Genomic DNA, 12250 nt, shown 5'->3' with positions numbered 1-12250 from the left:
ATTGATGTTTACATTCCAGCAAATAGCATAATATTTGCTCTCTATACACAGGAAATTGTACTAAATAAAAAGAGAAACCACTTCTTACATCTAAAACACTAGATCTCTGCATCCTCTTATTTGTGTTTTTTTATATCTTTTTTTTAATTAATGCAGCCTGTGTCTAATTGAAAAAAAAAAAAATTAAATAGTTGTAAAAAATAAATAACCAGCCAGTAATAAGAACCAAGCACTGCTATAAGTTCAGAGTGAATTGAGAACCGGTAGAATTCAGTGTCCTCTTTAAAGGAAAATTGTTCTTTAATCATAAAATATGCATGATATTAAATAATATACATGCAGTCTATCTGTAACTTCACATCTACAGCATAAGACTATAATATACAAACTTAATGGTGTGTCCCAAAGAACCTACTACCATAATTATATAGTACACAATTGGTGTCATTGCTATTTATGCGCTATATACATAGTATTTGGTTTGGAACACAGCCATGATTGCTTACTGAATGTATTACCTTTCTTTCTACAGCTGTGTGAGTAGCCTTTACAGTATAAAAAGGTACATCACAACCTATATTATAATCTGTTCTTCTAACTACAAGCTTTTAGAGATGATGTTTTTCTTTAAATCTTGCAGATTTTGGCCCAGTCAATCATAATGTGCTTCAGTACATCACAGAACATGTTGGCATTCATTGTTCCATCAATGAACTGTAGCTTCCCAGTGCCGGCAGCACTCATACAGCCTCAGACCATGACACTCCCACCACCATGCTTGACTGTAGGCAAGACACACTTGTCTTTGCACAACTCGCCTGGTTGCCACCCCACACGCTTGACACCATCAGAACCAAATAAGTATATCATGGTCTCATCAGATCACAGGACATGGTTCCAGTAATCCATGTCCTTGGTCTGCTTGTCTTCAGCAAACTATTTGCAAGCTTCAAGCAGACCAAAGACATGGTTCCAGTAATCAGTAATCTTCAGCAAACTATTTGCAGGCTTTCTTGTGCATCATATTTTGAAGATGCTTCCTTCTGGGACGTACTGTATGGTCTGTGCGCTGACAGGCTGACCTCCCACCCCTACGAACATCTGCAACAATGCTGGCAGCATTCATACATCTATTTCCCAAACACGACCTCTAGATATGACGATGAGCACGTGCACTCATCTTCTTTGGTCAACAATGGCGAGGCCTGTTCTGAGTGGAACCTGTCCTGTTAAACCACTGTATAGTCTTGGCCAACATGCTGCAGCTCAGTATCAGGGTCTTGGCAATCTTGTTATAGCCTACACCATCTTTATGTAGAGCTACAATTCCTTTTTTTAAGATCCTCAGAGTTCTTTCCCGTGAGGTGCCATGTTGAAGTACCAGTGACCATTATGAGAGAGTGAGAGCAATAACACCAAATTTTAACCCACCTGCTTCCCATTCACACCTGAGACCTTGTAACACTAACCAGACACATGACACCAGGGAGAGAAAATGGCTAATTTTTAGGGGAAAGCCAATTTACACTGTTATACAAGTTGTACACTCACCACTTTACATTGTAACAGTGTCATTTCTTCAGTGTTGTTACATGAAAAGATATATAATAAAATATTTATGTGAGGGGTGTACTCACTTCTGTGAGATACTGTATAACCATATACATTCTAATCTATACTAAAAGCTCTATGAAGGTACTGTGTGGACCATGGTGGTTAGCACTTCTGCCTCCCAGCTCCATGGTAAATCTCTATGTGTAGTTTTGTATGTTGTCCACATCTTTATGTGGGCTTTCTCTGTGTTAACAGGTTTCTTCCCACTGCCTATGAACATGCAGTTAGGAGGCTGAGCTACACCTAACTGCAGCTAAAGTAGGTATGAATGGGTGTGTGAGTGGTGCCCAGTGAATTCTTCTCCCTTGCACCAGTGTTACTATAATTGGCTCCAGATTCACTGTAACCCTTATAAAGTGGTTACTAAAGAAGTATATGTGAATGAATATAAGCATTGGCAAATATATTGCATCATAAAATGCTCAAAATTTTATTTCAGTGTGTTTAACTCAGTTTCTCAATTATGCAGTATTTACTTCACTTTTTTTTTTTTTTTTGGCAAAGCCAATGCAAAAACATTGCCTACTAATAAGTGTTAAAAAGAACAAATTGAAAAGTGGATCTAGTCAGTTTCAACATCTCTGCAGTGTGAAGTGAATAATTATTTAATTAAAGGTGAATCTCTCTCATCAGCTACTCTCTTTTCCACCACTGTGGAGTAAATTGTGAACCTGTGTGGTGCCATCAAGAGAAGACGTCAGGAGAATAATTAATTAAGCTTCTAAGAATCACAGTGGTTATATAGGCTCATGTCAGGCTAACTGGAAGCATGTTAACCACAAACCTGCAATAAACTGCCAAAACAGAAGCTTTAATTATCAGAGTCTGAATGTTTGACTTGCCATACTCTTTCTTTTTTGTTATTTACAGCTAGCATTACATTCTAAAAAAGAGAGATAAATAAGCAGTTAACTAGACAATTGCATTTGCTATGGCACATAGAAACAAAAGATCTGTGACCTTAAAGTTTATTTCTGTCTGTGGCTGCCAAGTCATTTGGGGCCTGCTATGGTTCTAGTGTGTTAAAATCAGGCCTTAGTTAGAGCAATAGAGCAGCAGGATCCTTCCAACGTGGCTGATTTCGGTCATTATTCTGTCTACAGCTTGGCCATAATGACTACACAAAGTGGGGTTTATTCATCCAAGGAACACCCATCCCTGCAGAGATTAGGAAAATGGACAGACACAAAAAGCAATCAAAAGGCAAATATGAGCAAGAGCAGATAATAAACATGCTGGTCTAAATCAGATACAGTCTTGCACCACCTTTAAAAACAAGGTTTACTTGTATCATAAAATTCATTGTAAAGTTACACCTTTATTTATATTCTTAAGCTTTATTGATATTATGGTCACCATTATCTTGGTGACAAAATATGCCAGATTTTTAATATACAACTTAGATGACAGAATAAAAATGTCAGTATTGCTACAAATTGTCAAAAAAAAAAAATAAAAAAAAATCACTGTACAAAAATATGTATGAATACAAATAATGTATTGTTCAATTTATTGAAACATTAAGTTAGTAGCTGCACATTTCCAGATTTTTTTCTTTCGGCTGCTCCCTGTTTGAGGTCACCACAGTGGATCAAGTGGTCCACATCTATAATTTGTCACAGGTTTTACACCAGATGCCACAACCCTCCCATTTTTATCTGGGATTGGGACCGGCACTGAGAGTTAACTCTTTGCTCACTGTCTGGGCCGCGGCAATGAGTGTGCAGGATCCTGCCACTGGACCACCTGGGGGCAAAACCATTGACACGATATACTTTTAATACAAAATAATAAAATTGTAATTAATCACTAAACAAACACTAACCACACTTTAAAATGAACCTTAACCATTCTAAATTTTTGGTCAAAAAATTGCATATTCATTTGCAAACATGGAAGTATTTTGGAAATACCTGTACATTTTACCATCTCTCACATTAGAAGCATGTAGTTAGAATCAAATTCACAGTATTTTACATTTACATATTGTATCTTCTAATGTGCCAAATATTTTTATGTCTTGAGCCTGAAAAGGCTGCTGTTTCAGAACCTCTGCAAGGACTAATAGACAACAGTCCTGATGACAATGTGTCAGCAATGAAATTACACCAGGTTAAGTATGTAATCCAGTTCCCTGAGAAGGGAAAGAGATGCTGCATCAGGGCTGACGCTATGGGAACGCTTCTTTGAGGAAGTAGTGTCTGAAGCACAAACACCGATTTAATGGCTCGGGAGGACACAAAATTAAGTGATTACGCACCAGCGAGTCCATTTAAGGGTGCCTATGTCACAATAATCCAGCTTCTATTTGTCTGAAAGAAGCATGAGTGTATATCCAAGGCATGGCCAGCGATGCAGCGTCTCCTTCACAATTGGGGAACCAGGTTACATGCGTAACCTGGTGTAGTTCCCTTTAGAGGGAACTTGACACTGCATCAGGGCAGAAGCTATGGGAATGCCAATACCCACGCCGCCACTCAGCGGTCGATGACTGTGCCTGATGCTGTGAGAGAGCACGAGTGGCCTGGGAACAAAATATCAATAGCCCTGCAGGACTTGGGACCCTGGAGTTGGGTCCAGGTTGAGGTTATAGAATCTGTTAAAGGTGCGAAAGACCAGCCTACCACTGCACAAATATCTTTAAAGGTGAAAACCCCTGGCTAAGGCACTGGACAAGGTGATACCACTAGTGGAGTGAGCACTGATGCAGAGAGGTGAGGCAAGACTGCACACCTCATAGGCCAGAGTTTTGGCCTCCACTACTATTACCGGATTACCCCTGTTCCAGCTTCCAAAACAGACAGGGAGGGGGAGGTACACCACAAGCATGGGTGGTGGACATAAGTCCTCAAGGCCCTTACTGGGCAAATGCAGCCTCTTCTGTTCTGCTGACTCATGGGGCAGAAGACAGGAATGCAGGATGACTAAACAACCTACCATCCTGGGCACCTTAGGGACATATCCCACCCTTGGACATGCCAGAAGCAAATTCTCGGCAGGTGGAGGCAATCGATAGGGCCTGCAAATCTCCCACTCTTTTGAGAGGCTATGAGTAGAGCTGTCTTCAGGGTCAGACATCTCTCAAAAGCTGACACCATGGGCTCAAAGGAGGCCTCCAGCAGCCTCTCCTCAGACCGCCCTGATGATTGATATAGGAAACCACTGCAGTGCTGTTTGTGCCCACTAACATATGGCAGCCCTTGTGGTGTAGGAGAAAGTATTTTAATGCTAGAAACACAGCCCTATTTATGTCCAATGAGAGATAAGGGCCCTCCCATAGACATGCAGCCAGCAAAAGTGGAGTTGCGAAAAGCAATCGCTCATTGGAGTACTGCCAATCAAGCGCAGATTGAGCTTAACAACAACACACCATAATAGTTCTTCGTTCAAGTCACAAAGAAATGGGCAAAAGATATAGTCAACAGAGAGGACAAGAAAAAGGGCTCACCCATCTCTCGTTCCTTTTCCACTAACTTATCCTGCAACCTCCATGACCGAAGCTGACACGCTGCCTCAACAGACACAGAATTCCAGCCTGGAATGCAGCCAATGAGAGCGAAGATTGCGAAAAGCAATTGCTCAAAATGCACACGATGGACTCCCTCGAGAGCCGATTGCTCGTTCCATGATAAAGAAGAAAAGACCCTAGTCTTAGACAACAAGACAGACAAAAGACACCAACATACACAGAGTACATCCTGAAGACAAAGAAGCTGTATTTATGTGACATAGATGCCCTTATATGGACTCCCTGGTGCATAATCACTTCGTCATATGTCGTTCCCGAGCCATTAAATTGCAGTGTTTGCACACAGAGCTTCAGACACCACCTCCTCATAGAAGCATTCCCATAGCATCAGAGTGTCAGTGATCAGATTCTTGCTGATGTCTGGCACCGAAAAGGCATCCTTTCGAAAAGGCATCCACTGAAAGGCATACCTTTCCTTTCTCTATATTTAGGTTCTTGAAAACTAGCTACAGTTTGCATCAGGTTAGTACAATGTACAGTAGTTGTCTTTTAAGTAGTCTTAATAAGCTTATAATAATGAAAAGCTTATAAAAAGCTTTTTTAATTATTAATGATAATCCTGTAAAAATTTGGACTTTCTTTAACTTTGCCAGCAAACCAACTTTGTTTGTTTATTTATTATTTCATAAAGACATTGGTGAATACAGTAGAATACAAGCCTTTATGTTACGAGGCTGCATTTGCAAGTCATGTGATGATTTTTTTCTGTTTATTTGTACACTGTGGAATTGTGGCAACAGACACTCTTTGATTGTGATCTCTCAAGGGTGAACGACCATGTAGTATGTGAATCTCATCTGTACTCAGTCATGTAGCAGGCACAGTGCTACATCAAGTCAGATCACAAGTCTTAAATGTCATGTAGTTTGAGAAGTACAGCAATTCTGAGATTCTGAGGTCTTGTAGTATTCACTAGGCCTTATTTGAATTTAAATAAGTGTCAAGTGTATTTCCTGTCAGTCATCCTGCCCTTTCCAGCTGATAGGGCTGCCAGAACAGGTCGTGGCACTACAGTGGAAATTTCTTTCTGTTAAAGCTTTTTGAGGATTGTCAATGAGAATCTTTCTGTTAATGTGACTTTAGAACAGAACTCACATTACAGTATTATTAATAATACAGTATAAATTATACATCTACAGATAAAAACATTTTTCTGATGTCTAGATGTCAATATAAAAATATTAATATAAAATGTCAATATAAAAATGTATTTGGTGAACTTGTGTATAGTCTCTTGTAAATGGAAAGGTTAAATCCACAACCTCTTTCTTGGCAACATCATGCCATTCACATCAAGTGTTCAAATTGCAATATTAACCAACAAATCATGAGAGCCCTGATTATCACAGACAATACCCAAAACTCCAGTGATCTCCAGTATATGACTTGACATGCAACACTCATCCCTTAGATCCATGAATGTTTGTGGAATTCAAACTAACAAAAAAAGTATGTTGCAGTATGTGTTCTATATTTTAAAGAGGACAAATGGCCCACATTGGACCAGAGATATAAATAAGTTCTGGAAGGATTTAAAATATCAAATGCATCCTGATGGATGATCAGGAAGGATATCAAATGCATCCTGATGGATGATTAGCTTGAAGCTTATATATGGCTACATAAATAAGCCATTAAAACAGATCACCACCACAAAAAATGTTTAGCACATGAATAGGACTTCTGAAATGAATGGTACACTACTTATTATATTTTATAATGCATTTTCTAGAGGGTTGTAGTATAGATAGCAGTCCTATGTTCAATAGGATACTCAATACACAAAAAACAGTAAAAATGTTTTTCATTAATTTTCATTTCATTAGATCACACCTACTCATCATCCCTTAAAAAAGAAATGCAGTCAAATAGGAAATACCATATCAATCATATTTTGGAAAGAGCATTATTGACTTTTTTTTTTTCCTCACAGAACCTTCAGAAATACAACATCTGTCAAGCAGTTCTATCTCAGAATTATTAAAAGCATTTGATCATCAGTATCCATGTGATTCAGTTTAGCATGCTCCTGTTTAAAAACTCAACTTCAGTGAATTGTGAACACTACAGAAGAGCTGACTAGACAGTAACAGCTGATTGTTCAGGAACTGAATAAAATCAGGGCCATGAATCACACTGAGGAAATCTATAGATCAAAGAATCCTGGAAAAAGTCCCTTCAGTTAAATGGTTCCAGTCTATAAGATCCAGTAATGCACCTGGTTACAATTCCCTGAGAAGGAAAAAATTACTGCCAAACACTATGGGAAAGCTTCTTTGCAAAAGTCGTATTTGAAGCTCTGTGTGGAATAATGCAGATTTGTAGGACTCTGTTGATGAAGCGAAGTGTGCATACTGTACCAGACCATCACAAGGGCATCTATATCACATTATTCCAGATTCTACTTGTCTGAAGGAAGCGCGAGTGGCCATCTGGAGTATGGCAGGCAACTCAGGGAACCGGGTTACATATGTAACCTAGTGTAGGTACTTTTTGAAGGAGCTGAATGCTACAGTATGTCATGGCTGATGCTGTGGGAATGGCAAAACCAATTCTGTCACATGCCAGGAGATGTCTGTCCTGGAGGTCAAGAAAAAGCAAAAATGATCAGGGAGCAGAGCACCATTAACCCTGGTCCAGGTTATAGACCTTGTTATGGGTGTGTGGAGAGAACCAACCTGCTGCAGCACAAATCCTGGAGTTTAACAGTGTGCTGGAGTTCCTGGATTTAACAGTGTGCTGGACAAGGTAATACCCCCAGTGGACTGAGCCTTAATCAATAGAGGCAAAGCCACATAACATGCCTCATAGGCCATGGAGACTTGTGTTTGTTGTGGCTGCCAAAGCAGCTGAAAAAGGAAGAACACAGCATGCAGAAAGACAGGATGACTGGCCATAATGGGGCTTCTTGAAAATGTATTCCACCCTGAAATGCATCGCAGACTTGATGATGCTAGCCCAAGGCTAAAAGCAGAGCTGTTTGCAGAATTCCTCAGAGTCTGACTCCATTGGCTCAAAAAAGCCTTAGAGCAGCCACTCTAGGACCATTGAGTGGTTCCAAGATGGAATACATGGTCTGCAGGAAAGCCTCAGCCGCCTGGCACCATGCATAAATCAAGACATCAGAGAACAGGCATGTGACTCGTAGCAATGGCTGCCATGTTTACCTCAAATTAGAGGTTGATATAGCTCATAGAGGTGTGTCTGCCTCGGTTATATCAGGACCATGGCATGGAAAAAAGAAAACCTCTGGGCACAGTGTGTTGACTTCTCATAGGCAAACACAGCCACTTCATCATCTGCGGGTAGAGATGCCATTCCCCTTGGCCTTAGTCCCTGCCATTCCCCTTGGCCTTGGAACCCTCTTTCCTGTTCATGCCTGGAGTGTAAATCACTCTTAGTGAGAGACATCTGGTCTCTGCCAAGGACAGATCTGGTGCACTAACCCGAATGGTCAGGTATGCCCAAGAAGGTGGTTCTCTGAAAGGGTGAAAGCACACATTTCCCTAAGTTAACCTCTTACGGGCCCTGTGCCGTACACGGCACGGAAGTAGAAGTGACCACTAGGGGATGACCCAGAAACAAGCTTCAATTCAACTTTAAAGCATCAAATCCTCCAAAAACACGAAAAAACCTATTTACCTAGTAAAGTTTATACTCTCAATAATTTTTTAAGCCCACACACAAAGCACAATATGATTCACAGCCTTCATACAATTAGAAAAAAAATTCGGACAAAACTGACCTAGGTGGCGCTAGACCGGTTTTTCCCTTACCTTTAGACGCATCTCTTTCTTCACTGGGGTAATATATTCCAACACAAATAATCCACAAAAATCCAAGGAATTGAAATCAGTAAGCCTTTTAATCCAAAACGCTCTGGTCGCGCCGCAAATATTCCGTTAGTGTTCTGAAAACTGGAAACAGAAGTGCGCCATCATCTCGTTTTGCCGCTCTAACTCCTAATTGGGATATTCAAAAATTCAAAGCCTATGTCAAATTTATAGCCCAGGTCCTAACGAATTAAATAAGCCCTCATTTGAGCCAATCGGTGCTTGTATGGCAGAGATAGACGGCTGGGAAGCCAATGGTGGCATGACCTCATTTTTTGGGAACCCGCCTTTGACTGACAATTACTCCTTCCAATAGCAATGAAATGGGCTGGGACCTATACAGCCGTTTAGCCAATAAGCAGATGATTCCAACGGTATATGACATGCCGTATGTTCTTTGCCTGTGTCTGCGTGAACTGGATGCGCAGAAGAATTCTTGCGTAATCCCTGACCTTTTGTCCCTCTCACAGCTCAGGGTGTCAAGTTACAGGCCTGTTTTCACACCAGAGTGATAGAGAGAGAGTCTAGGCTTGTTTATGGCTTGTCAGACTGAGCCTGCAGCCTTTTATTTCAAAGTTATATAGTAAACAAGTACACAAAAACACTGCACTCGACGACCAGGGCCGTAGAAAAATATTCATATAAAATCCATTTTTGGGTCTTTTGACTTGAATTTTTTTTGGTGAAAGCCAAGACATGTGGCTATGACTCTCTGTTGTTGGTTTGTCCCTAACATGTTCCAGAAAAATAAGATTAATCAGTTTATCAGAAAAACAACCCAGGCGGACAGGAAAATCTGCATTCAAACCCCTGTAACTTTGTGCCAGTAAGGCCTAGAATCAATCTGAAACTAGTTTCTGAAACTAGAGTCTCTTCTTTCAAATGAGACCAGGCTCACCCCTGAGTGTCAAAGTATGTGGGAGCTGTACCACTTTTTGTTGGACAATGGATATAGGCGGAGGTCCATATAAGCATAAGGCTTAGGGACTTCATATGGGCAAGCATGGCATCCCAATGCCCGGTTGCCACATCCCTCGACAAAGACAAGATGTGTCAAGGCTCGGACAAGGGGAACAAAATTGGAACAATGGCAGAAAAAGTCAGTAGGTGATTTAATGAATTTAATGATTTAATGAATAGCTAAAGTCTAGAAATCAGACAAACAGAAATGGGCCTAGAGATAAAATCAACTAAGGTGGCTAAGAAACAAAAAATAGCTGACTTGCATCCACCATAAATCAGAAACTAAACATAGATCCAAAATGAAGGAATAACCATTCACAAGCAGGGCATGTAACATTACTGAGAAGAGAATAAAAATACAACTAAAGAAATATATCTGTTGGTGGAGTTGGTATAACGAATATCAGCTGGTGGAGATATAGCAAAAATAACAATGAAATGAAAGTCATTAAATAAGCGAACAGACAAAAGGAATAACAACAGCTGACTATAAATGTAGAGTCTAAAACACAGAGAATAATAAAGAGAAAACAGTCCGCAGACTGGCAGCAAAGCAAATAACAGAAAAAGCAAACAGTAGAGTTTTCACAATAAATACAGAGCAAATAATAAGTACCCGGTTCTTTCTGGTGGAAAGGGGGCATTAGATGCCATTATATGGTCTTAATGATGTACTCCTCTTCATTACATCAGCCATGACACAACATCAAGTTTCCTCGAAAGGGATCTACATGCAGTGTACTATAACACCGTTACTTTTGACAGTAACTAATACTCTAACGCGTTACTTTTTAAAATAACGTAACTCTGTTACAGTTACTATATGGTGCGTTAACCGTTTTTTTTAATTAATTAATTTAGGGTGACGTGTAGCCTACAGCCTAACCTGTAATTCCGAAAACACATGGGCTATAGCCCGCCCACACTAACAATTGATTGGTTGACTTACCGAAACAGGCCAATCAGGATTGGCCCCCTCCCTCTCTATCGTGTGCTACAAGGTTTGGAGCACATACTAGAATACTTGTCTCTGTCGCGCATGCGCGCTCTTGCTCTAGATTCCGGGAGATTGTAACCTCGGAACATCCGGGATACTTGGGATGTCTGGTTTTGTGTTTGTATAGACCATAACGCATTAAAAGGGCATTAATGGGAACATTAAAGAACGTTCTTTAAAAAAGTCATTAAAAAGTTACTTTTAACAGTAACGCGTTACTTTTTTAAATAACGTAACTCTGTTACAGTTACTATATGGTGCGTTAACCGTTACTTTTTTTAATTAATTAATTTAGGGTGACGTGTAGCCTACAGCCTAACCTGTAATTCCGAAAACACATGGGCTATAGCCCGCCCACACTAACAATTGATTGGTTGACTTACCGAAACAGGTCAATCAGGATTGGCCCCCTCCCTCTCTATCGTGTGCTACAAGGTTTGGAGCACATACTAGAATACTTGTCTCTGTCGCGCATGCGCGCTCTTGCTCTAGATTCCGGGAGATTGTAACCTCGGAACATCCGGGATACTTGGGATGTCTGGTTGTGTGTTTGTATAGACCATAACGCATTAAAAGGGCATTAATGGGAACATTAAAGAACGTTGTTTAAAAAAGTCATTAAAAAGTTACTTTTAACAGTAACGCGTTACTTTTTGGTGCAAGTAATCAATAACGTAATTGAGTTACTTTTTGAATGAAATAACTAGTAACTGTAACTAGTTAATATTTTTTAGTAACTAGCACAACAACACTGTCTACAGGACATGTAAATGTTTTTTATAACAAGCCATCCATAACAAATACCAATACAAATCTTTGTATTGTATGTGGAATTTATTGTTTAAAGTGCAGGATTTGTATACTAAGCTGTTAGGCAGTCGATAAAAGCTTTATATATACACAGACGGTGTGGCATTTGTTCAGTTTTTCCTCTGCTAAACATATTTCATGTGTTTTATTCATCAATCACACAAATGGACTATAAAGTTTGTTTTTACCACATCCAACAGACAGGACTTCAAGCTCATGTCTTGTGATTTATAAGCTGCCTGTTTTCTGACCATCTGTGCTTAGTGGCTTTAACCTACAGTCCTCGCCAGAAGAATTAGAACAGCAAAGCCAATTCTGTTGCCTTTGCTGTTCATGGAAGACATTTGGATTTGATATAAAAAATTAATATAAATACTTGCTATGAATTTCAGCTTTCTTTTCCTGATAATTATATGAACTTTAAAAATGACATTTAGTTTGAACCCACTCACTTTTCAAGTTATCAAAATTACTGGAACACAGGACTGCCAAGTGTTAGTTAGA

At 39.8% G+C, this 12250-nt stretch overlaps 1 long non-coding RNA gene across 1 annotated transcript in view; it reads right to left on the bottom strand.

The window, feature by feature from the left end:
- Nucleotides 1–2998: 2998 nt before the first annotated feature.
- Nucleotides 2999–12250, bottom strand: part of LOC125140931 — a 29328-nt gene continuing 20076 nt past the window's right edge. The window contains exon 3 of the long non-coding RNA XR_007140254.1: nucleotides 2999–3360. This is a non-coding gene — a long non-coding RNA (uncharacterized LOC125140931). The remainder of the gene's footprint in view (nucleotides 3361–12250) is intronic.

Source organism: Tachysurus fulvidraco, chromosome 3 (genome assembly GCF_022655615.1).
Source record: "Tachysurus fulvidraco isolate hzauxx_2018 chromosome 3, HZAU_PFXX_2.0, whole genome shotgun sequence".
Classification (NCBI taxonomy): Eukaryota; Metazoa; Chordata; class Actinopteri; order Siluriformes; family Bagridae; genus Tachysurus; species Tachysurus fulvidraco.
Note: the sequence above shows the minus strand (reverse complement) of the source record. Positions and strands in the feature narration are given on the sequence as shown.